The sequence below is a fragment of the Sander lucioperca genome, chromosome 2 (genome assembly GCF_008315115.2).
Source record: "Sander lucioperca isolate FBNREF2018 chromosome 2, SLUC_FBN_1.2, whole genome shotgun sequence".
NCBI classification, from domain to species: Eukaryota; Metazoa; Chordata; class Actinopteri; order Perciformes; family Percidae; genus Sander; species Sander lucioperca.
Window position 1 is genome coordinate 18494881 of NC_050174.1, and position 21840 is coordinate 18516720.

Sequence of the window (21840 nt, forward strand, 5' to 3'; positions counted from 1 at the left end):
ATGCACACCCCTAATGACCACGTTGCAGCACTCTCTCTCCCAGTATACTAAGTAAACTGTCCTTAATAGAAGATCACAAGTCTGTCTCACCTTTTGTCTGATCATGCCTGTCTTCATCAAGACCATTTTATTTCTTTATATCAATTATGTGAGCTAATTCTTCCTGTTTCCTCCACAGAGTGGACCAGGAGAGCTCAGAGGTTCCCAGTGGTCAGTCTGCCCAGCAGCATCAAACATACCTGGACTCCATATTTATGGTCTGTACATGTACAACAAATACTTTTATATGTATTCTGTTCACAATCATCTCCATGCTGCACTTTTTAGACCAGTGGATTGTCAGTCTGTCCAACATGGATCTCATGTTTGCTTCCATGATTTCAGTTGGATTTGTCATTCATATAATCTTCTGTTCCAGCTGCTGGAGGAGGACATCAGCATTTTTGTGAAGAACGAGCTGAAGAAGATCCAGAAGGTTCTGAGTCCAGATTACCCAGAATGCTTAGAGAGACAGAGGGCGGATGAGGAGGTGTTGGACGGTGAGGATGAAGAGCAGAGGAGGAGCAGCAGAGAGGCATTTCTGAAAATCACACTGCATTTCCTGAGGAGAATGAAGCAGGAGGAGCTAGCTGACCGTCTGCAGAGCAGTAAGAGGATTTCTCTAAAGATTTAACATGCTGGATAAATGGGACCTTTACTAATGTATCAAGAGATGGACCAAAATATATTAATTTACTCATTCTCTGAGGAAATGTTGAAATATGTTCTTTGACTTATTGATCTTCTTTGTTGTGTGTTCATTCAGGAAGTCGTTCTGGTGTTTGTAAGCGTAAACTCAAATCTAAGCTGCAGAAGATGTTCCAGTGTGTGTTTGAGGGGATTGCTAAAGCAGGAAACCCAACCCTTCTGAATCAGATTTTCACAGAGATCTACATCACAGAGGGAGAGACTGCAGAGGTCAATGATGAACATGAGGTCAGACAGATTGAAACAGCATTCAGGAAACCAGACAGACCAGAAACAACAATCAGACAAGAAGACATCTTTAAAGCCTCACCTGGAAGAGATGAACCAATCAGAACAGTGATGACAAAGGGAGTGGCTGGCATCGGGAAAACAGTCTTAACACAGAAGTTCACTCTGGACTGGGCTGAAGACAAAGCCAACCGGGACATCCAGTTCACATTTCCATTCACTTTCAGAGAGCTGAATGTGCTGAAAGAGGAAAAGTACAGCTTGGTGGAACTTGTTGATCTCTTCTTTAGTGAAACCAAGGAAGCAGGAATCTGCAGGTTTGAAGAGGTCGTGTTCATCTTTGACGGTCTGGATGAGTGTCGACTTCCTCTGGACTTCCACAACACTGAGATCCTGACTGATGTTACAGAGTCCACCTCAGTGAATGTGCTGCTGACAAACCTCATCAGGGGGAAACTGCTTCCCTCTGCTCGCCTCTGGATAACCACACGACCTGCAGCAGCCAATCAGATCCCTCCTGAGTGTGTTGACATGGTGACAGAGGTCAGAGGGTTCACTGACCCACAGAAGGTGGAGTACTTCAGTAAGAGGTTCAGAGATGAGGAGCAGGCCAGCAGAATCATCTCCCACATCAAGACATCACGAAGCCTCCACATCATGTGCCACATCCCAGTCTTCTGCTGGATCACTGCTACAGTTCTGGAGGACGTGTTGAAGAACAGACAGGGAGGAGAGCTGCCCAAGACACTGACTGAGATGTACATCCACTTCCTGGTGGTTCAGTCCAAAGTGAAGAACATCAAGTATGATGGAGGAGCTGAGACAGATCCACACTGGAATAAAAAGAGCAGGAAGATGATGGAGTCTCTGGGAAAACTGGCTTTTGAGCAGCTGCAGAAAGGCAACCTGATCTTCTATGAATCAGACCTGACAGAGTGTGGCATCGATATCAGAGCAGCCTCAGTGTACTCAGGAGTGTTCACACAGATCTTTAAAGAGGAGGGAGGACTGTACCAGGACAAAGTGTTCTGCTTCGTCCATCTGAGTGTTCAGGAGTTTCTGGCTGCTCTTCATGTCCATCTGACATTCATCAACTCGGGAGTCAACCTGCTGGCAGAAGAACAAACAACATACCGTTGGAGGTTTCTACTTGGAAACAAACCTGAACCATCACGTTTCTACCAGAGTGCTGTGGACAAGGCCTTACAGAGTCCAAATGGACACCTGGATTTTGCTTCCTCCTGGGTCTTTCACTGCAGACCAATCAGAGTCTCCTACGAGGTCTGCTGACACAGACTGGAAGTAGCTCAAAGACCAATCAGAAAACAGTTGAGTACATCAAGAAGAAGATCAGTGAGAATCTGTCTGCAGAGAGAAGCATCAATCTGTTCCACTGTCTGAATGAACTGAATGATCATTCTCTAGTGGAGCAGATCCAACAGTCCCTGAGTTCAGGAAGTCTCTCCACAGATAAACTGTCTCCTGCTCAGTGGTCAGCTCTGGTCTTCATCTTACTGTCATCAGAAAAAGATCTGGAAGTGTTTGACCTGAAGAAATACTCTACTTCAGAGGAGACTCTTCTGAGGCTGCTGCCAGTGGTCAAAGCCTCCAACAAAGCTCTGTACGTGCACACACAACTATCCAGATTAAATGGAGTTTTTCTTCATTCAGAAAAAAACAACCATTGTTTGTACTTGTTTTCTTATGTTTTGCTGATTCCTCTTCAGACTGAGTGGCTGTAACCTGTCAGAGAGAAGCTGTGAAGCTCTGTCCTCAGTTCTCAGCTCCCAGTCCTCTAGTTTGAGAGAGCTGGACCTGAGTAACAACGAGCTGCAGGATTCAGGAGTGAAGCAGTTGTCGGCTGGACTGAAGAGTCCACACTGCAGACTGGAAACTCTCAGGTTATTCTACCTTTATTAAAAAAAAGATTATTACCTAAGCGTTTTTTTCTTAATCCATCAATTATTAAATGGACTGGCTGAATATACTTTGTTTAGGTTGAGTGGCTGTAACCTGTCAGAGAGAAGCTGTGAAGCTCTGTCCTCATTTCTCATCTCCCAGTCCTCTAGTTTGAGAGAGCTTGACCTGAGTAACAACAACCTGCAGGTGTTTGACCTGAGGAAATACTCTGCCTCAGAGGAGGCTCTTTTGAGGCTGCTGCCAGTTGTCAAAGCCTTCAACAAAGCTCTGTACGTGCGCACACAACTATCCAGATTAAATGAAGTTCATATTCATTCAGAAAAAAATAACTTTTGTTTGCAATTGTATTGCTGATTCCTCTTCAGACTGAGTGGCTGTAACCTGTCAGAGAGAAGCTGTGAAGCTCTGTTCTCAGTTCTCAGCTCCCAGGCCTCTAGTCTGAGAGAACTGGACCTGAGTAACAACGAGCTGCAGGATTCAGGAGTGAAGCAGCTGTCGGCTGGACTGAAGAGTCCACACTGCACACTGGAAACTCTCAGGTTAGTGTTCAGTTATTCTGAGATGTTATTTTATTTGTATGTTAAGTATTTAGTGGACTGACTAAACAAGATTAAAAGAGTGAATGATGTTTAGAAGTACTGCAGTCTGAGAGAGCTGACTCAGGAGCAGTGTTGCCACAGTTACTTTGAAAAAGTAACTTAGTTACTTTACAGATTACTTGATTTTAAAAGTAATGTAGTTACTTTAGAGATTACTTGATTTTAAAAGTAACGAAGTTAGATTACAATTTACTCTATTAGTTACATTCAGCAACTGTCGACAACACCCCCACAGCCTCAACATAAAAATGACAACCGGTTTACTGTGAGGCAGCCGGCATTGCCAGTAGTAGGCATCTTGTTTATTATGGCACGAAAGAGAGCGAGTCAACCGTGTTTAAGGGCAGCATTTCCGCTACAACATACTGCACGACCAACTTCTTCAACTCTCCCCCACTTACTGGTTTTGCACTGAAGTCCAGCTTTTGTTGTTTGGATGATGTGGGACCTCCTGCTCTCTGCTTCGCACCACCTGGTGGGACTTTCTCTGTAAGTTTGACTGCAGTGCTGCGACTCCAAATGTTTCTTCAAATTTGACGTAGTGTTTTTGTAGCTATATAGCACTTTGTCGCCACCAGCACAGAGTGTAAAATGAACCTTAATATTGCCGTCTTTAGCTGACACAAACTCAAAATAGTGACTGTATTTCCAGCTAGAAAACGTGCATCTCTCTCCTCCCTCCATTGTTGTTTACGTTTGTGTTGCTGCGTGGTACACGTGAACTGTCCTCATGCTGAAAACGTGACTTGTCGCATACGTGACTTCACTCCCCGAGATGCAAGAAGAAAGCAAAAATATATATTTTTACTAAGGAAAATGACAAATGAATTGGACTATGCAGGAATTATGGTTGGACCCCATATTTAACGGGACAAGTATTTGGACAAGAGGCTGTATCTGTTTCTTTGTGTCTGCATGTATGAGTCAGGCAGAGGTGGAAAGAGTACTAGAATATTATACTCAAGTAAAAGTACTGTTACTTTAAATACATTTTACTCATTTAAAAATAAATTTGTATAAATTTAATTAAAAATCTAAGAAAAAAGCAGGTCAGTATGAATGTACTCTGAGTAAACCTTACTGCGTTACATTTTTAAAAGGTGAACAACATGATCAGCATGACCCCTTAAGTTGTACGTATGGCTGATTAATTTTTTTAGTTTTATTAATGGAGCTGGGCGCACATAAAGGAGACTCATTTCCACAGTGACAGTTAATCATACGTGAATGTAGAAATGTTCAGCTGTTTGCATCTATTTGAACTCTCAATGAGAAGAACTGCAAACAAGTGCAACTTCACTGACTGGCGAGTCAGCCAGTCTCTCACCTTAAATCTGATGTCTCCCTTAAAACAACCATTGTTTGTAATTGTTTTCTTTTGTATTGCTGATTCCTCTTCAGGCTGAGTGACTGTAACCTATCAGAGAGAAGCTGTGAAGCTCTGTCCTCAGTTCTCAGCTCCCAGTCCTCTAGTCTGAGAGAGCTGGACCTGAGTAACAATGAGCTGCAGGATTCAGGAGTGAAGCAGCTGTCGGCTGGACTGAAGAGTCCACACTGCAGACTGGAAACTCTCAGGTTAGTGGTCAGTTATTTGAAAACCATGACCCTCTGAGCTCTTATTTTCTTTATATATCCATCCATCCATCTTCGTCCGCTTATCCGGTCTCGGGTCGCGGGGGTAGCAGCTCCAGCAGGGGACCCCAAACTTCCCTTTCCCGAGCCACATTAACCAGCTCCGACTGGGGGATCCCAAGGCGTTCCCAGGCCAGGTTGGAGATATAATCCCTCCACCTAGTCCTGGGTCTTCCCCGAGGCCTCCTCCCAGCTGGACGTGCCTGGAACACATCCCTAGGGAGGCGCCCAGGGGGCATCCTTACCAGATGCCCGAACCACCTCAACTGGCTCCTTTCGACGCGAAGGAGCAGCGGCTCTACTCCGAGCTCCTCACGGATGACTGAGTTTCTCACCCTATCTCTAAGGGAGACACCAGCCACCCTCCTGAGGAAACCCATTTCGGCCGCTTGTACCCTGGATCTCGTTCTTTCGGTCATGACCCAACCTTCATGACCATAGGTGAGGGTAGGAACGAAAACTGACTGGTAGATCGAGAGCTTTGCCTTCTGGCTCAGCTCTCTTTTCGTCACAACGGTGCGATAAATTGAATGTAATACCGCACCCGTTGCGCCGATTCTCCGACCAATCTCCCGCTCCATTGTTCCCTCACTCGCGAACAAGACTCCAAGGTACTTGAACTCCTTCACTTGGGGTACGGACTCATTCCCTACCTGGAGAAGGCACTCCATTGGTTTCCTGCTGAGAACCATGGCCTCCGATTTAGAGGTGCTGATCCTCATCCCAGCCGCTTCACACTCGGCTGCGAACCGATCCAGTGAGTGCTGAAGGTCACAGGCCGATGATGCCATCAGGACCACATCATCTGCAAAAAGCAGCGATGAGATCCCCAGCCCACCGAACTGCAACCCCTCTCCACCCCGACTACGCCTCGATATCCTGTCCATAAATACTACAAACAGGATTGGTGACAAAGCGCAGCCCTGGCGGAGGCCAACTCTCACCTGAAACGAGTCCGACTTACTGCCGAGAACCCGGACACAGCTCTCGCTTTGGTTGTACAGAGATTGGATGGCCCTGAGAAGGGACTCCACAGGGATGCACGAAAAGCTCCACCGGAGGTGTGAGTTGAAAGTCTGTCGGACAGGGGCCTCCTCCAGACGTTCCCAATTCACCCGCACTAACCGTTTGGGCTTACCAGGTCTGTCCAGAGTCTTCCCCCACCCCCTGACCCAACTCACCACCAGATGGTGATCGGTTGACAGCTCTGCCCCTCTCTTCACCCGAGTGTCCAAAACATACGGCCTCAGATCAGATGAAACGATTATAAAATCGATCATTGACCTTTGGCCTAGGGTGCTCTGGTACCAAGTACACTTATGAGCATCCCTATGTTCGAACATGGTGTTCGTTATAGACAATCCATGACTAGCACAGAAGTCCAACAACAAACAACCACTCTGGTTTAGATCAGGGAGGCCGTTCCTCCCAATCACGCCTCTCCATGTGTCTCCATCATTGCCCACGTGCGCGTTGAAGTCCCCCAGCAGAACTATGGAGTCCCCCACTGGAGCCCCATATAGGACTCCACTCAAGGTCTCCAAGAAGGCCGAATACTCCGAACTCTTGTTTGGTGCATATGCACAAACAACAGTCAGAGTTTTCCCCCCCACAACCCGCAGGCGTAGGGAGGCGACCCTCTCATCCACCGGGGTAAACTCCAACGTAGCGGTGCTCAGCTGGGGGCTTGTGAGTATCCCCACACCCGCCCGGCGCCTCACACCCTGGGCAACTCCGGAGAAGAAAAGAGTCCAACCCCTATCCAGGAGTATGGTTCCAGAACTGAGACTGTGCGTAGAGGAAGCCCCACCAGATCTAACCGGTAGCGCTCCACCTCCCGCAGCAGTTCCGGCTCCTTCCCCCACAGAGAGGTGACGTTCCACGTCCCCAGAGCCAGCGTCTGCTGCCCGGGTCTGGTCCGTCGAGGCCCCTGACCTTCACTGCCACCCATGTGGCAGCGCACCCGACCCCAGCGGTTCCTCCCACAGGTGGTGGGCCCATGGGATGGAGAGATGGATGCCACGTAGCTTTTTCGGGCTGTGCCCGGCCGGGCTCCGTGGCAAACCCGGCCACCAGACGCTCGCTGACGAGCCCTCCATCTGGGCCTGGCTCCAGACGGGGGCCCCGGGCAGGGTCACTCCATCTCTTCCTCGATCACTCATAGGGTTTTTGAACCATTCTTTGTCTGGCCCCTCACCTGAGACCACTTTGCCTTGGGAGACCCTACCAGGAGCACAAAGCTCCAGACAACACAGCCCTCAGGTTCATAGGGACACACAAACCTCTCCACCACGATAAGGTGATGGTTCCAGGAGAGGCTTCTTTATATATGTGTTTTTTAAATGGACTGTCTACAGGCCAACCTTTGAGAGAGAAGATGTGAAGCTCTGTCCTCAGTTCTCAGCTCCCAGTCCTCTAGTCCTCTAGTGACTCAGGAATGTGTCAACAGTGTATTGTCTTGGTTCCCGGTATTTTGCTAGACATCATTGGTTCAATGAAGACAGAATCAGCAGTGCTCTATTGATATTGGGCAATATCTGGAAATGAGATGAAGACTTTAACAAATGCTGAGTCCAGTGAGTTCAGACTAATGCAGCTTTATTCACACAACAAACAAACTTTCATGAAAGGGAGAACAGTTGACATGCACCAAATGTATATGCCAAGTTTTCTCAGCAAACTATCAGAATAAGTCCTCCTTTATACTTTTTGGGGCTTCACACATTCCAGTCTATCTATTTCTGTGAGACAGTGTTTTACCTCCAAACTAATCCTTATATGGAAGATACTTCTAATAGATTCACACATTCCAGGCTCCAATTCCCTGTGTGTGAAGGTTGTCCCCAGACTAACCTTCTTGTGTAGTACTTTACATACAATATATGAAATACAATTGAAAACCTGAATGCTGAAATATCCAACCTATCACTCTATATCGTTCACTTATTTTCTTAATAGACACACTAACTGAATGACTGCATGATTGTTCATGCAGTCATTCAGTTAGTTACCTTTCATAGTAAGACAAATAATAAATAAATGTGTGTGTGTGTGTGTGTGTGTGTGTGTGTGTGTGTGTGTGTGTGTGTGTGTGTGTGTGTGTGCGTGTGTGTGTAGTCTATCATTCTGTGTGGTCTCAGAGGAAGGCTCGACTTCTCTGGCCTCAGCTCTGAGCTCCAACCCTTCTCATCTGAGAGTGCTGGACCTGAGCTACAATCATCCAGGAGACTCAGGAGTGAAGCTGCTGTCAGCTGGACTTAATGATCCAAACTGGAAACTGGATACTCTCAGGTATGGACAGATGGACAAACAGCAGCTCTCCCATTGTTTCTGTCACTAACGGATGAAATCTGGTTCATGTTTGATGGAGGATCTGAGTGAAGGTGTATGTAGTTGATTCTGACTTTGTTTCTTCCTGCAGGACGGACCATTGTGGACTGCAGAGACTGAGACCTGGTCTGAGGAAGTGTGAGTGTATTAAATATGTAATACTAAGGAATACAGCCACTAATAAAGGTTATTTCTACATTATATAAGAGGGATTACTGTAGAAATTGGTCATGCACTCAGCATTATAAATATTCCCAGACCACATTAGTTAGCAAGAATAAAACGAGAGTGCAACACATTATATATATGAAAAGGAATTACAAAACTCACTTCACCAACCAAACTATGATATGTGAATCATTATACATTATACACATGAACACAAATGAAGTCCACACCAGATTCATTAAACAGGCAATTGGAAGTGTGCACATCTCCATGAGGCTTGTCCGTCTTCCCACTAGAAGAAAAACTCAGTTTTTTTACAGTTACTGATATAAGGGGAAGAGCGTTGTTGCCTTCAAGTGCTGCTTGTAAACTCATACTTCACAACTCTGACAGATATAAGTTAATGTGTTCCTTCAGTTTTCTTCTCCAGATGATTTTAATAAATCAGTGTTCAACTACAAGCCATAAACACAACATGACATAGTTGATATCTAAAAGATGTAGAATAAAGTGAGTTGAGGTGGATTTACTTTCCAGTTCCTCCCTGAATGGAGACCTTGGACCAGATGTACGACACATACGCACAAATACCACAAATACTTTCACACATAAACTGGTATTTCTATAAACAGAAAGTGTGCACGTCACACTGACTTCAGACCAGCGTACACATGGTTTTAGACTAGCTGCAGGTGATCAGCTGGAAATGGAAAACGTGATTGTGTTTTTTTCAGTCTACACAGCTATAAATCTGTAAATCACCATCAGATGTATTTATAAACTGAATGAATTGTTATAGTTAGTTAGTTAGTTAATTTTATTTCTTTGTCATGCCAAAACATTTTGGCTCATCCCACATGGGATTACAAGACACCACAAACTTATTTAGCAAACATCTTCTGGTTGTATATACAAATCATTCGGAGAAATACATGAATACAAATATATATATATATATATATATATATATATATATATATACAAACACAAACACACACACACACACACACACACACACAGTATATAAAAAACAACAAATCCTCATCTACAGATCATCTCGATAAAGAGCTTTTTTCCTCTTCTCCCAGGCTTTCTCAAGATAACTAGCTAATGTATGTTTCACATGTGAACAGCCATCTCAGTCTTTGAGCATCATCCATATTTACCAAATCAATCTCTGCATTTATCTTACTAAATAAAAAATCACGCTGTTCACAATAAAAAGGAAGAAAACAAAATGGAACTCATTTTCTATATCATTCAAACAACACATGGGACAGATCCGTTTTTCCTCTTCTACATTAAAGGAGAATTCCGGTCGATTTCAACACGTAGCTCTGTTGTTTGTAAATTTGGAGTGCTGTCAGTAGCAAGAAAAACAAAAACAATCGGTGCTGCCTACACCGTGTTATCCTCCTGCTAGCATTAGCACCCAACAGGCTGTTTTCTTTCTTTTGATAAACAGTCTCCATTTATTACACCACTCATCATAGGAGAGCATCCGCTGCATATTATCTTCAGAGGAAATAATGATGTTGGGAACCACTTTGTGTGGAGTTCATTCAATCTAACACATGCTAAGGGCTTGTGATAAACAGACTTCAGGCCCAATAAAAAATTCCATTTACCCCATACTCTATAAGTTTATATGCTAACAGATCCCTATTGATCATATCAAAACCTTTCTGAAAATCAATAAAGCACGAATATGTTGGCTTATTTTCACTTATTCTTTTAGTTATAATTGTAGACAATACAAGAAAGGGATCAAGACCAATTATAACTGGATTGTTGAGGTTAAAGTTTGTTAAACATCATTTACAGCTGAATATGAAATTAAAGTTTAAGTGATTTTCTTTCAGTAATTGTCAGTAAAGTTGTTAATAAATCAACAGTTGATAACCTGCAGCTGTATTGTGTCTTGTTCTCTCCATCAGATGTCTGTGAACTGGAACTGGACACAAACACAGTAAACAGAAGACTCAAACTGTCTGACAATAACAGGAAGGTGACAAATGTGGGAGAGGATCAGTTATATCCTGATCATCCAGACAGATTTGACTCCTGGCCTCAGCTGCTGTGTAGAAATGGTCTGACTGGTCGCTGTTACTGGGAGGTCAAGAGGAGAGGAGACGTTCATATATCAGTGAGTTACAGAGGAATTAGAAGGAGAGGAGACAGTGATGACTGTGGGTTTGGATGGAATGATCAGTCCTGGAGTCTGAGCTGCTCTGATGATGGTCGTTATTCTGTTAGGCACAATAACAGAGTAACAGTCCTCACTTCCTCCTCTGTCTCTAACAGAGTAGCAGTGTATGTGGACTGTCCTGCTGGCACTCTGTCATTCTACACAGTCTCCTCTGACTCACTTATCCACCTCCACACCTTCAACACCACATTAAATCAACCTCTTTATCCTGGGTTTATGCTCTGGTCTGGTTCCTCAGTGTCTCTGTGTCCTCTGCAGGACTGAGAGTCGCTCCTGTGGACAGAAACGCTGACTGAAGATCAGCTGCTGAAATCAAAGTTCAGTCTGTTCACCATCACACATTACAGACCAAACATGAATAATTTGTGTGAATAAATCACTTGTCAATTTAAACATTCAAGCCCATCTGTCTCTATGCTCCTTTTCACACCAATCCGAAACTTTCACTTGTTTAGTCTTACACAACTGTTTAGGTTTCTGCAGATTTCTGATGCCGATTAAAAACAAGCCAACCGATAAAATGACTTTTGTTTAATGCAATCAATAGATTCTCTCAGACGTCAATCTCTGTTCATACTGTCACACAACAATGTGGGTATCGATTCATTAGATCTCGCAGCATAGTGTCCTTTTTGACAAACAAAATAAAAATTATAAAGACAACATCTGGGGAAGTACAGCAGTTAAACTGTCTGTCTGCACTTTATGAATTACTTTTTACTTGTACCTCACTTTGTTTTGTGTTGCTTAGTTTTTAATATGTATTATCTTGTATGTTTTTATGTAAAGCACATTATGATTCTATCTGTGAAAAGTGTTCTTTAAATAAAGCTGTGCTGAATTAATCAGAAAGCAGCAACGATTCATATGAAAAACTTAAATTCATGTTTAACCATTTTTTTGTAATTCATCCATCCTCTTTATATGTTTCTAAAAACACTGAAGTATATGTTGGGTCCGTGTACTTGGCGGCCAACGGATTTTCGTTTTGAAAGGAAAAAAACAAAAACGAAAAACGGCCAGTTTCCCAATTACCATTAGTAAATAGGAAAACAAAAAACGGAAAGGGTTAGGGTTAGAAAGGTTACAAAGTCCTGCTACATACGTACATAGCTAGCTATATGCTCCGCTATGTCACGTTAGCATGCAGCTACAATAGTTAGCTATGAGTATGCTAACGTTAGATTGTAGTGGAACGAAGCAGCACTTTCTAACGTCAAAAATCACAGATAAAGGCTTCTGAACCAAACACTACACAATCGGACATGTTTCAGCAGGAATGTGACCCGGAATTGGGGAGAATTTAACAACATTGCCAGCTAAAATGACCGTTAGCATGTAGCTACTATAGTGTTTACTGCCGTTGGCATGTAGCTACTATAGTGGTAGACAGCAGTGGTGGCTGGGAGAGCTGTCATCCCATCTTCAAAAGGACACTTATGTACGTTTACACTTCATCGCATTAATAATAGACAGTCTATGGTTATTAGTCAAGACGAAGTATTAAAGGTAAAAACATTAAGGTAAACAACACAACAACGACGTCGCTACACGGTTTTGGATCAGTGACAAGTTTCGAATGTTTGTAGCTATGACTATTGTATGATAATGATTTAATAAAAAAAGATTTAATAAAAAAGTTGTAATGTTTGGTCGTAAAGTGTTAAAGTGTTCTCTTAATACATCCATGGTTGACACATGGTACAAACATAGACTGTAAATCGCACATAGACATTGTTAGTTTTCTACTACATAATTATGCGCATGCACAGAACGGATCTTACAGGCGGTACTGGCCAATAAATGCTATTGAAGGGCGGGTCTTGGCGTTGTGGGAGTAACTTCCGGGTCACGAAAAAATACCAATGCAAAATTAAGGAATACGACTTATACACACATATTTTAATTTCCGAGTTCCATCTACAAATACATCAAAGACAATCGGATAACGAGATTGTTTTTCGTTTTCCGTTTTTTAATATCAAAACAAAAAACGAATAATGGGTTGTTTTCCGTTTTTTGTTTTCCTATTTACTAATGGTAATTGGGAAACTGGCCGTTTTTCGTTTTTGTTTTTTTCCTTTCAAAACGAAAATCCGTTGGCCACCAAGTACACGGACCATGTTGCCATGTTTTGCTGGCTGTACTCTGCATTTGGCTTAATTGAAGATGGGGGCCTAAGTGCTGCATTTTGTACCATGTGTTGTGTATTGGGTTTGTGGTGTTATGCCCCTGGAGGCCAGGGTGAGCATATCATGCTCTCACCTATACACACCTGCAAGCTATAATCGCTCTGATGTTCCCTTTGTGTCACTACACCCTGAGGAAGGCTCAAGCCGACACGCGTTGGTGTATTTTTAATGTCGTCCTATTTAATAAAGGCTTTTTTTTTTTATAAGTTTTTGCAACCAACCTTGAGTGCCTGGACTTGACTTTTTAAGACCTTCTTGGTCATAATTCTTCCTCCTTTTTGTCATGTTTAACAATGTTTACACATGCCTGTATGTCCAGCAACATTATACTGTTAGATTTATGGAGTTTGGTGGCGGGGAGATGGAACTAAACAGACATGTTTCAGTGTTTATCTTGCATCATTCAGGACCGTAATGGGAGAAGAAGATATTCATCTTGACCTGACAAGCGGTCGATACATCCCGGCTGCTGCCCGGTGTCCTGTCCTGGAAATGTCTCTGGAGAAAAAGAACATTGTTCACGGCGGCGAGCTGAAGGAGAGCTGCACCAAGCTAGCCACAGTTAGCCACTGACTGGACAGGAAACAGGGAAGTTACCTTCAAAATAAAAGAGCAACCCAAAGGGTGAGTAAGGTTTATAAATACTCACCATGGACAGGGCCGTCCAAACCCAGTTTACTATGCAAGAGTTTGGTACAGATACATTTCCATGACATGAATTCAAGTGGAATTAAATTAATAAGTTTGGACTAAATGAGCAACGAAACACAAGTTAACCTCAATGGTGGTTCTGCTGATCGTTGTTTTTTATGGTGGTAGAAAATTACAATAAAACGTGTTAAACAGTATAACAAATATGTTCATGAACCTATTTTAAGTTAACTGATTAAAATAAATAAGCTAAATACTTGCTGATTAATGATCTATGTATTAACTAGTAGGGGTGGGAATCACCTTACGATACGACTTTTGTCATGATACGATGTTATTGTGGTTTTAAACATATTGCAATATTCTGCGATATATTACAATGTATTACCTTTTTTTCCAACACATTTTTCCCAATTTCAAATGATGTCCCCAAAAGGAAACTTTGTCAAACATCTGTTTCATCTAAAAAGATAAATGTGTCTGTTTCTTCTCACTTCAATTTTATTGCTGCAAAATAGGATTGTCAAGAAGACAAACTGACCAACACATATATAATAATAGATCAATATTCAGCGTCTATGTATCGATACAGTATCGTCACAGAAAATATTGCTGTATCGATTTTTCCCTGACCCCTGATAACTAGTTGTTCCAGTGTTGTGATTGTTTGTGTTTTTTGACCATCAAAAGAATAGATAAAAATAGGACTGCACCCGACGTGAAGACACAGCAATACTTTTTTATTTTACCAAATCCACTCATCTGTGTAAAGATACTTGTCAATAAAAACAAATCAGATTCATATTTAATGTTATGTAATGTGTTACGGGGGTGCAGTCTTATTTCAGCAGTCTCTGCCAATGTCAAAATAAGACTGCACCCCCCTAACACATTACAAATTGTAAAGTCTAACAATGACCCAGTTAGCTTTACTTACGTCATGACCTCTACTAAAAGTCCTGAAAAGATTGTCATTGTCAGCCTTTGCAGCCTAGCCTTTGAGTTTTTCAAATTACAGACGTTAAATATATATCTGAATTCTTTAGGGCTGTCAATCGATTAAAAAATGTAATCTAATTAATTACATACTCTGTGATTAATTAATCGAAATTAATCGCATACATAATTAACGGTGCCTGAACCGATTCCTTTTCAGAAAGTAAAAAAAGAAAAGAAAAAAAAAGGGTACTAAACAACAGTTGGTGACATTAAAGAACGGCTTGTTTATTGCTAAGGCCATATGGTCAAAATTAAATGATTTAATAATAATGTATAACAATAACTTATTTCACTAGTAAATTGCTGTTCAACGACAAAAACAACCACCAGATGGGAAAATGACATTTACAATAACTTCAAATGCACCACAAGACTGTAGTTTACCAGTTTCATTGAACGCACCATCTGTGTTGTTTTTCCGACGGCAGCTGCAGATTGTTACATACCGGTGTTGAATCCTCTACAGTAAAACACAGTCAAACTTTACACCGTTTAGAGTTAGCTGTCAGCATTGTAACTGTTTTTAATCCAGCTACTAGCTAATGGGAGGCTAACGTTAGCTGCTGTTGAGTATAGTGTTAACTAGCGTCACGTGCAGCGGTTCCAATTAATGATCCAGACAGCACATTCTCGTCTCCCTCCTTCATTTTACAGTCCAATGGTGGCTAGAACGGCTCCGGGTCAAACGTCAATATGGAATGGATTAATCTGCGTTATTTTTTTTAAAGCGTTATTTTTTCTCAGATTAATTAATCGAAATTAACGCGTTATTTTGACAGCCTTAGATTCTTGTTATTGACAGTAATGCACAGACTAGTGGATTTGGTGGAAAGAAATGTATTGCTGTGTACCTGCTGGCTGTGTATGTTAGGTTGTAGTACTAAAACATGTTGCAACCTGGGTTGGTGAATAGTAGTTTTATTTAGAATTTTCTCATAGGCATCGATTTCGGTGGGGAAGGTGGGGACGATGGGTACGCGTACCTACCAGATTTCGTCATGAGTCATTTTGTACCCACCACTTTTTTTTAAAACCTCAAGCTCAATTTAGTTTTAAAAAAAGTCCATAACACGTATAATTCTTGAGCGACAGATGCCAAAAAATCCACAACAATCTCTGTCCCTACAGGGCAGACACAGACACACACACGCACACACACACAGACACAGCCGCTCTGCTGCTGTGCTGGCTGCACGCTCTCTGTTCACAACACTGCCTGTCGGGACATTAATGTGAAAAAGCTTATCGTTGTTTAATGTACCTAAACAACGATCAATGATCACCAAATTTCTCATGGCCATATCTTGTAATGAACACTTACGCCTGTCAAATCCAACGATTATAGAAGTTATCTCACATTAGCGTTGTCTTCTTCATTGGTGCCTATGGCGAGGAAAAAGCTTGTACCTAAACAATGATCAATGATTACAAAATTTCTCTCTCATATTGCTCCTCATAACCACTGAAAACTGTCAAAAATTCAAACCAGAAATGTGGTGATGATTGATCGATGTTTAGGTACATTAAACCATGTTAAGCCTTTTCATGTTAGGACTTATAAAGCCCATGAGAACCGTGGGGAGTCAACCCACAGCCGCTCCGCTGCCCTGCTGAAAATGTGAAGCAGAAACTCTTAATGTCAGATAATGTCCATAATAATTGGAGTTTGGGTTAGATTTTTTGACAGTTTTCAGTGGTAATGAGGAGCAATATGAGAGGGAAATTTGGTAATCATTGATCATTGTTTACGTACATTAAACCACGTTTTTATTCATTAATAAGCTACAGGACAGCGTCTTTCAAAACATGACCTGCACGAAAGAGAAAAAAAAAAATGAATGCGTCATTGTACCCAGCACTTATGGAAATGTACTTCCGAATGCGTCTCTGTCCCCAGCGCATTTCAAACCAAACTGACGCCCATGAATTTTCTGACAGGAAGTGTGTTTTATTCCCAGCGGCTTGACAGTGATGGTGAGAGGAGAGTGGTGGTGACTCTGCACATCGGGGCTTAAATGAAAGAGGATGCATGGAGATCATCAGCAGCGTAATGAGCCAACACCAGGCCCCTAAGCAGGATTATCAAGGCGGGCCCTCTACTACAGCACGTGATGACGCAATGTCCACAAGCAGGCTACAATGAATAGGACAGGATAGGATCATAGAGACACAGCATATAAGAGATGAGATGACTGACGAAATCAGAAATAGCCTACGCGCACCACAACAAAAACAAAACACTGGTGACGGCGCACCATAACACATGAAAAAACACTGCTGGTGACGGCGCACCATAACACATGAAAAAACACTGCTGGTGACAGCACACTATAACACATTGTTACTCACTGCTATGACTACACACACATAGGCCTAGGTCTAAATACATGAAAAAAGATGCTCACTTACATTATAACGGCATTTTCCGGGCTTTCCTCTGTCCAAAGTTGTGGATTAAATCCTCAAGATCCAGATGGCGTGCACGGGCACTCTCAATTGACAGTATGGTAAGTCCAGAGAGACGACTCTGTCCCATTGAGCTCCTGAGATATCTTTTTATCAGTTTCAGTTTTGAAAAAGAACGCTCTGCAGAGGCCACTGTAACTGGGATGGTCAGAAAAAGCATGAAAACAGTGCAAACCTCCCCGAAACTCGCAGTGATGCAGCTGTTCTCGACGATCAGCATCTTTGTCAGCTGTTGCACTGTTTTCATTTATGAGATACTGTCTTTCAAGCATGCACGGAATGATAACAATTGCATTGGGAAATCAGTGGTAATGTCATCACTGTAAATCTCCACCAGCCTGTTTGCTTGAAAAAACAGTTCATCATCAGAGCGGTTACTGCATCGTAACGTGAGGACCATTTTGTATCAGTGGGTTTAGGTACTTGATTGAGCGAGCAGGGCGGCTAATCAGATCTTTAAGCACTGGGTCGTAATTGCCAGGAGCTCAATGACAGAAAGGAAATTACCATTGTTCATTTCCCCTATTTTTTCCCTATGTGCTCTAAAGGGAATGTTGTTCATAGCTAAAGTGAGCGTAACGTCAATCACACGGTGTAGTACCTGTCTCCAAAAGCTGGCCTCATGAAGTATGTCCCTCTCCATATCCTTATCCATAGTTCCATTCTGACGCCAATGGTCGCATTGTCACACATGCAGCTTTATGTAGAGTGGATGACTCGTGTTGTTGAATTTTCTTTGATAAATTACGCCAGGTATTTGTTTTCCATGTTGACTTGGCAAAAAGCCAACAGGGCTGGCAGTAGGCTACATCTAGTGTGGGGGAGTAGCACAGCCATGTCCTCGGTATCTCCAAACCAGACTATGTTTTGTAAAGGTAATATGCCGTAGTAAAGGAGCGGTTATCCTGTGCGGGATCCCGTGGGAAAGGGCCAGTAGGTTGGCAGGACCCCGTAGGTAATATATAACGTTTGACATGTGAGTCTAGACACTCAGGATAATGACCCATGTCGGTTGGATACTCATGCAAAGAGGATATATTAGCAGTGATGGGCATAGAATCTACCTCGTTCTCCTCAATGCTGTCGTCGGATGACCCGCTAGTGTTAGTGTTAGTCTGGCAGCGGGTGCCTCACTCCCTTCTTCAACATTTTCCCCTTCTACATCGATGCTGCTTGATCCACTGGTGCTAGCATTAGCCAGGGAGCTGCAGCTGCTGCTGCCAACGGTCGCTGCAGGTGATTCACTCTCCCCCTCCTGTGCTATCTTTTTAAAGAAGCTTCCTATTTTTGGTATTTTACTCCTTGCTTTCTCCAATTCCTCTTTTCATTTTCTCTTTTGAAAGCCACTTTTGTGTTTGTAATTTGACGACGACCTCCATATCGACATTGTCTGTCTCACGTTCAATGTTTTTACTGTTTTGCACGCAATACGCATGTTCACTTACCATATCCCACAATCCCCGTCACAATTCTAAACAAATTAAATCCAAATCCATCATTGTTCGTTTCAAACATGTATTTAATGATCAGTAAAATATGTTGTTGCGAATTTATTCAAATAAATTCGCTTAATTACTTTATATATGTATTTATATAGTTGGATGACATTCTTAAAGAGGGACACACCATTGAGCAGAAACCTAGCTGTTACAGTCAAAGTGAAAGGGCCCGGTCGCGAGTGATGTATATGCGATAGGGGCCCCCGGCTGTCAATCAATATCTTCCAGTCGGGCGGGCCCCTGATTGGTCTGGGCCCGTAAACACCGCTTACCCTGCTTACTGATAGTTACGCGCCTGGAGATCATGGATAATCAGGATTATTCATCCCCTTCTTCCACAGAGTGTCCTGTCTGCAGTCAGGTGAGTCCAACTGTCCCCTGTCCTGCTGCTGTGTGTTTAAATGTCCTCATGCCGCTCTGCAGTTTCTCATTCAGCCAGCAGCTGTACTGCAGGTGCAGCTTACCTAAAGTCTAACTTCACTATCAGCAGGAAGCATCTGCATTGAGGTACAGAGAGAGGATTTCCCTCTGGCTGCATGCATTCTTCAAACCACACACAGAGTATTCATTCCCTTTTAATCCCTGGAATTAGTTTAATGTGTTGATGATAATGTTTTATTTTGTCATCCAAAGACAGATAAAAGACAAACCAGACACAGAAGGAGACACATGCTTTGAGATTTGATTTTATATTAATACAAGAAGTGATCTTTGATAGAGAGAGAGAACATGTGTCTCCTGATGTGTGTGTGTATCTGTATCACACACACACATCTGAAGCTGGAGCTCCTGAGGTGGTCACACAGATTTAAAGTCCTTGTTCAAGGACCAAACTGTGGAGGAGCTGAAGCAGAACATGACATCTGTATGTTCAACAGTCTGAGCAATGTCACGCACTAATGGAGCTCTGAATATCTGTTCCTTTGGAGGACACTGATGCTGATTAGTCTCTGTCAACACTGATTCCATCTCAAATATATTCAGTTTATTATATATGACAAAGAAAAATCCTCACAGTTTGAGAACCTGGAATCAGAGAATATTTGGGATGTAAACAATAACAATAACCTTAGTTGTATAGCACCTTTAAAAACAATAGTTTACAAAGTGCTTTAACAGAAGAAACAAAAGCAAATACAAATCAACACACATTATGTACACACCACTGTAATAGTAAAACAGAAGATGGGGCAGCTTTAAAGGACAGAAAAAGTGACAATTCAATAAACAAAATTAAATTAGCAGGCGATAGGGTCAAAAGACAATAAAAAAGACAATAAAAAGACTGCATAACATAAAAGTAAGTCAATAAAAATGTGTCTCTGTCTAATAATTTCCTTTCCTCCATCTCTTATTAATCAATGTCTGTGATGTCTGTCCCACATTACCATCTATGTTCTGTAAGTTGTTCTTCTAAACAAAAGAGCAAATTAACATTCAAAAACTTCACGGGAGAAAGGAGGAGACCACACATCTTTTTTATAAACCTCCATAGAAAATGAAAGACTTAAATTCTGGTTTCTATCTCTGGGGAAACTCTGGAACATTTAGTGTGTTTGGCCGAAGCAAAACCAAAACTACTGTCTCCAAACTTAGAGAGTAAAACCTGATTTTATATTCCACTGACATGACAAATAAATGTGATACTATAACCATATTGGAATAACATAATGTTGCATTATTTTCAGCACATTCTCCTAGGTCCATCCAGGGTGATGATGATGATGTTTTTTCACAAGCCTCACAAGCTGAGGGTTTCTTGACTTGCTAAGTTATCTTTTAAACTGACAAACATATGTGTAATTCATGGCTCAATTCAAACAGGATCAAAATAAATGTTTGTCTCCTCTTGGATGGCCAGTGAGGACGTGGCTCGTTGATTCCTCCTGCAGGTGGACACAGATCATCAGAGGACCAAACCTTTGCTCTTTCTGTGAGCCGCCATCAGAGACCAGAGAGACAAACCTGACACAAGTAGGCTAGATCAAACATGCTGATTGATTTCAAGTTGATGTCTCATTCTGAGTCTTCTGCTAGTCAGGTTACATTCAGTTAAAATTCATTCATTAGTCTTCTTCCTAAGTTTTCCATTTTTCTTCTAGTTTTTCAAATCATTTTCCCATCACTAATAGTTTGACTTCAACAGGTAGTCTGTGTTCATATCTAATTCATTTCTGCTGCCTTAGTTATAGTTATGTTGTTCTACTCTATTCTTCTGATTTTCTGATTAATAAATCCCTTCCATTTATTGATAAAGTCATTGTCTGTCTAACTCATAAAAAGTAAAAAGTAAAAGTTAATTTATTGATTTATAAATTGGTTAAAAGACTAATTTTGAAATGAATATCCCAACTTAATCAACCTGATCTCACAGAATTCCATGAAATGAACATGGCCCCTTAACTCAAAATCTGTGGCAGTTTCACGGAATCGCCGAAAATTCTGTGACGGGCCCACGGATCCGATGCCTATGTAAGTCAATGACAGGCATCATCTGTGGTCTACGCACAGATTCCCTGTTCACAGCACGTTTCTTTCTGCCAGTCGGGCTGCCGCAGAGAAGCTGTATAGCTTTGCTATTATTGGTATTTTTAGCCCAATAACCGCTGTTTTAATCAACATTTATTCACCAGATCTTATCATGGTTTATTTGTATTTCTTTTAATGTTATTATTTTGGTCTATTTCGGCCAGGGAAGCTGGATTGCTTTATTGTTTAGTGATATTTTTAAAAATATAACGCTACATCTAGCAACATATATTTAGATATTATGCATTTCTTTATTTTAATATTATTTTGGTCTTATTATCGGTGAATTATTACAGTATGCTGTAAGACAAAACACGATATGATCCGAGCTGGGCGCATGCAAAGCCGATTTCCCACAATGCAATCCCACAATGCAATATTGCATTCATTTCAGAGAATCAGACAGCGATCAGCGGATCTTTAACGCCAGTATCACTTCAATGTACATATATATAATCAGTGGTTTAGTTACCAGCTTTAACACGTTGCTCTGTTTTGTTCTAGTAAGTTATACACCATAATAACGTTTAAAACAATCAGCTGAAGACTCCGGAAGTGACGTAGTAATTACTGTGAAAGTATGCTACACGTTGTAGCCTACGTTAGAATTTGTACAATAAATATACCAATAATGAAAAAATAGTGTTTTATGCTTATGTTTGACTTATTTG

General features: G+C 41.8%; 2 long non-coding RNA genes and 1 pseudogene across 2 annotated transcripts; 2 read left to right on the forward strand and 1 right to left on the reverse strand.

The window, feature by feature from the left end:
• Positions 1-21840, forward strand: part of LOC116048211 — a 243840-nt pseudogene that overhangs the window by 5548 nt on the left and 216452 nt on the right.
• On the reverse strand, positions 2487-3178 carry LOC116048172. Its single transcript, XR_004104573.1, has 2 exons — positions 3091-3178; positions 2487-2522 (listed from the first exon to the last, which is right to left on the reverse strand). It is a non-coding gene; the product is annotated as an uncharacterized LOC116048172 (long non-coding RNA).
• On the forward strand, positions 2851-11701 carry LOC118493718. The gene is made up of 3 exons (XR_004895682.1): positions 2851-2876; positions 8548-8594; positions 10562-11701. It is a non-coding gene; the product is annotated as an uncharacterized LOC118493718 (long non-coding RNA).